The sequence below is a fragment of the Marmota flaviventris genome, chromosome 12 (genome assembly GCF_047511675.1).
Source record: "Marmota flaviventris isolate mMarFla1 chromosome 12, mMarFla1.hap1, whole genome shotgun sequence".
In the NCBI taxonomy this organism is placed as follows: domain Eukaryota; kingdom Metazoa; phylum Chordata; class Mammalia; order Rodentia; family Sciuridae; genus Marmota; species Marmota flaviventris.
Window position 1 is genome coordinate 79,711,277 of NC_092509.1, and position 5,314 is coordinate 79,716,590.

At 35.9% G+C, this 5,314-nt stretch overlaps 1 pseudogene; it reads left to right on the forward strand.

Annotated features, from left to right (window-relative positions):
* Positions 1-4,163: 4,163 nt before the first annotated feature.
* On the forward strand, positions 4,164-4,452 carry LOC114100866 (elongin-C pseudogene; annotated as a pseudogene).
* The last annotated feature ends 862 nt before the right edge of the window (positions 4,453-5,314 follow it).

Below are 5,314 nucleotides of genomic sequence, written 5' to 3' on the forward strand. Positions count from 1 at the left end.
AATAAAGTACTACAAGCATGGTTTAGGCTGGTCCTTCATTGCATTCCTATCTGCAGAGGAAATACTAGTCTGAATTGGAAGTTAATCATTCCCAGCAACATTTATACTTTTGCTACATTATATGCTACATATGCACCACATATTTTAACTCTATGAAGGGCATTGTTTGAAGGGCAAAGTATATTCTATACTTTTCTTGTGTGTGTGTGTGTGTGTGTGTGGCGGTAGGAATTTAATACAGGGCTTCGTGCACACTAGGCAAATGTGCTTCCTCAGTTCTATAACTTTTTTTTTTTGACTCAACATTATTCTTTGTAAGGTTTATTCTGTGCTGCTGTATAATATCTCATTGTATGACTATGCTATAACCTCTCAGTTTTATTTTATATAGCTTTTTTTTCTTTCTTTATTTTCTTTTTCTTTTTTTTTTTTTGGTGTATGTGTACGTGTGTGTGTACGTGTGTTTGGTGGTGGTGCTGGGGATTGAACCCAGGGCTTTGTGCATGCTAGGCAAGCACTCTACCAACTGAGCTATATCCCCAGCCTTAGCTTTTTTTGGTTATGATAAGCTGTTTGCTACGTATAGAAATTGTTACACACACCTTACTGAACATATTTGTATTTCTCCAGTAGTCAACCCAAGAGTGAAATTGATGGTTATAGAGTCTGGATACTTTTAACCTGACTACATCCATGCCAATACTTGGTATTGTCAGACTTTTTTGACAGATGAGTATAAGTTTTACACATCATTGTGATTTTAACTTGTTTTTCACCAGCTATTATTCAGGTGAAGTATCTTTCATAAATTTGTTGGTTATCGGGATTGCCTTCTATTCCTATCTTCTAATCTTTTTCCAATTGGAGTGTTGAGCTTTTCCTCTTTGATTGGTAATAATTACTTTTGTAGTTAATAATACTTTTCCAGTTAGATGCTTTTCACTTATCTTTTCCAAATCAGTAGCTTCTTTTACCTCCTTAGTCATTTTATTGAGATGTAATTTGCATCTCTAAAGTTCACCCATTTTAAGTGTAAGATTCAGTGATTATTTTTAAGTAAATTTAAAGAATTGTGTAACTTTTACCACAGTCCAGTTTTAGAACATTTCCAACACCACATGGCAATTCCTCCTACCCGTTTGTAATCAATCCCAATTCCCACCCCTAGCCACAGGCAACCACTAATGTGCTCCCTGTCTCTACAATTTTGCTTTTCTAGACATTTCATATAAATGAAATCATGCACTATGTGGTCTTTTGTATCTGACTCTTTTCACTTAGAATAACCTACTAAAGTTTCATTCGGGCTGAAACTGTACTAGTTATTTCTTTTTACTGCCGAGTAGTATTCCGTTGTTCAAATATAGCACATTTTACTTATTCACCATTTAATGGATATTTAGCTAAAGTTATATCTGATGAGAAGCATCTCATATTTATTTATATTTTTTCCTCCTATGTGTAATGTACCTTTATTTTCCCCTCTGGCTGCTTTTAAGATTTTTTTGCTTAATCTTTGGTCTTTTTTCATTTTACTACAACATGTTAAGTGTGATTTTGTTTGCATTTATCCTGCTTGGTATTGCTTGAATATTTGGACCTGGAATTATTATTTTTTCATCCAAATTTTAGCCACTGAATGCCTTCCTTCCTTCTTTCCTTCCTTTCTTCTTTCACAGTATTGGAGATTGAACACAGGCCTTACCCATGTAGGAAAGTGCTCTACCACTGAGCTACATCCCCAGCCCTATTTGTTTTGAGACAGGGTCTTGCTAAGTTGCCCAGGCTGGCCTCAAACTCTCAATCCTCCTGCCTCAGCCTCCCTAGTAGCTGAGATTACAGGTGTGTACCACCATGCTTACTATAATTTTCTTAAAGTCTTTATCTGCTGATTTCCATGATTAGCTCATCTGAGGGTCTAGTTTTCTTATGGTTATGGGTCATATAAAATTTGTATTCTATATATTTATATGAAATAGCAGTTGAGATTTAAGCATAATATTTTCTTTTGTTTTGTTTATTTGCCAAGGAGAGCTTGCTCTTTCCTCTCTTTGGCAATTAAGCTATATAAGCATAAGATCATTGCATCCTTCTGGATGAAGTGGTCTCTTTATTTTTTATGAAATTATGCTCCTTATCCCTGGTGATAGTCTGCTGTGAAATCAGCTGGGATTAATGCAGCAATACTGATTTTCTTTTGACTAGCATTAGCATAGTACATGCTTTCCCATCCTTTCCTTGTTTTTATATAAAGTTCATTTCTGTGGGTAGCAAATAATTGAGTCTTACTGTATTTCACTGCATAACTATTGCAGATTTTATGACAACTTTTTATTTTGCAAAAAAGTGGGGTGCATCGATTATGTGAAGCTTATTTTTTATTGCCTGGTATTACTTACAAATTACCACACTGTCTTTGATGTAAGATTAGGATGCACAAAATATTCATGAATACATGTTAAAATTGTATAGTCCAAATCAATGCGCAACATTCTTTATGACAATTTAGCAAACATTTTTCTGGTCTGAAAAAAAATTAACAAATGAATTGTTATTGATTTGTGCATTGTAGGCAAAATATTAAACTTGAGAAAATTTACTACAGTATTATGAAAGTTTGGACTTGCAAAATTTAACCTTCTGTGTCCAAAGATTTTGTGCAGATTTGGTTATTTGGTGCACTGTCCTTAGCACCACATATATAAGATGTATTTACTGTTAGGATGGCAGCCCCCTAAACAGATGACCCATGTCAGCTATTGGAAATATTCTCACAATGTGCTAGCATGGAGAATTCTAGGCTCTCAGTACAGGAGGAGACAAATGTTCATCCATATGTCAGTGGTAAATATATTGCTGCTGTTTACATTTTAAGTGGTGTAAGGAACAGAATTATACCATGCGGTGATTTTGCAACGAAAGGTCATAAACCAATTTTTGAACTAAAAAAAAAATAGGTGCCATGATTATGCAGTGGTGACAATTACATGGAGAAATATGGTCCTTGAAAACAACAACAACAACAACAAACAGCCCAACCATCTCTCCTTTGTAAAATGCGAAGTTTAGACCATTTACATTTAATATGATTGTCGACCTGGCTGGGTTTGAGCCTGCTGCCTTACTACTTGTTTTCTATCTGTCCCATGTGTTCTAATGTTCTTCTATCCCCCCACCCTTTTTTTTCATGCTTTTAGATTGACTACTAGCTGTACTTTGTTATTTTGTTATCTCAGTGGTTGCTTTAGGATTTATACCATATGTCTTTAGCCTTCCCAAATCTGCCTTCAAGTGATAGTATATGATTTCATGCATCCATATAAAAACCTTGGAGTGATGCATGTCTGTTTCTCCCCTCCTGGCAGTTGTGCGTTTTGTTTTTATAAATGTTATAAACCCTGAAATGTATTGTTATTTATTTTGTTCTGATTAAACAGTCAATTTTTCTTTCTTTCTTTTTTTACAATACTGGGGATCCAACCCAGGGTTTCAGGAATGCTAGACAATCATTCTACCCTTGAACCACATTCCCAGTCCTTAAGCATCTTTTTAAAAAAGGTTTTAAATAGTATTTTAAGACCTTACAGGGCTGGGGATATAGCTTAGTTGGTAGAGTGTTTGTCTTGCATGCATGAGGCCCTGGGTTCAATCCCCAGCACCACAAAAATAAATAAAAAAGGTCTTACATTTTTATCCAGGTAGTTAACATTTTTGGTACTCTTCATTTCTGAAAGATATTTTTCTGGATACAGAATTCAATGTGGACTAGCAGGGCATGGTGGCACACCTCTTATCTCAGCTAAAGCAGGTAGACCAAGAGTTTGAAGCCAACTTAGCAAGACCCTGTTTCAGAATTAAAAATGAAAAGGATAGGGGAGGTCGCTCAGTGGCAAAGCACCCCTAGGTTCAATCCACAGTACTGCAAAACAACAATAAAACCCCCAGAGTTCAATGTTGATAGTTCTTTTCTTTTAGTACCTAAAAAAATGTTGTTCCTCTGTCTTCTTGCTTGCATTATATCCACTGAGAAATAAAACCTGATTCTGACAGACTCTGTGTCTCAGCCTCACCAGGAAACTACTTCAGCTCCTATGAAACCAAAGCAGAATTTTATAAGAGCATTAAGGATGGAGAGTCCAAGGTGGCTGTGAAAGCCCCAGGCAATGTATGTCTGATTGACATCTTCTGCTGGTTGTGAATGGATTGTAAAAAGAGAACATGCACTAACATCAGGAACAACAAACACCATGTTGAGTGGCTTGGTCAGTTTGCAGAAAATGAAACCAACAAGCCAATTTTAAAAAGGGCCCTTCACATGTGCTATCAAAAGTGTGCCTATATTTTACCCTAGAAGGCTGACTACCCTCACAGATCCATGGGATTCCCAAATCACCAATTGCATATGAACTTGCACTAGAACTGCTGATAGCTGTGAGCTTCCTAGATTGTTAAAGAAAATAATTATAATAATTTACTCTTTTCAGTTACAAAAACATCCCTAATCTTTATCTTTGTTCCTTCTTTTTTACTTCTATCTTAGCACTTCCTTTAACATTTTTTTGTACTGTAGATCTGAATTACTTGACCTTTCCTACATCTGAAAATGTCATTATTTCACTTAAAAAATGTGTAGTTCTATTGAAATAAAATTTACGTACCATGCAAATCACCCACTGAAAAATGTACAGTTCAACTTCTTTTTTTTTTTTTTCCGGCGGACACAACATCTTTGTTTGTATGTGGTGCTGAGAATCGAACCCAGGCCGCACGCATGCCAGGCGATCGCGCTACCGCTTGAGCCTCATCCCCAGCCCACAGTTCAACTTCTTAAGGACCACTTTATTGGGCTGGGGCTGTAGCTTAGTGACAGAGCACTTGCCTAGCATGTGTGAGGTGTTCGATCCTTAGAACCACATAAAAATAAATAAATAAAATAAAGGTATGCTGTCCATACACACTACAAAAATAAAAAAAATCAAAAAACCACTTTATTAAGGTATGATTGACATATTTTTAAAAGTACATACTTAATGTATACAACCTAATGAATTTCAAGGCTTTTAGTATATTCAGAGTTCTGCAACCATCACTACAATCTAATTTTAGAATATTTTATCCCTCCCCAAAGAAACCTGGAGAGCCCATTACAAATCACTGTCCATTCTTCCATGCCTCCATCCCCACCCTAACAACTGCTGATTTACTTTTCATCCCTGTAGATTTGCCTGTTTTGGACAGTTCATGTATATAAATGAAATCATATAATATATGTGGTCTTTTAGGACTGGACTCTTAGCATAATGTTTTTGAGGTC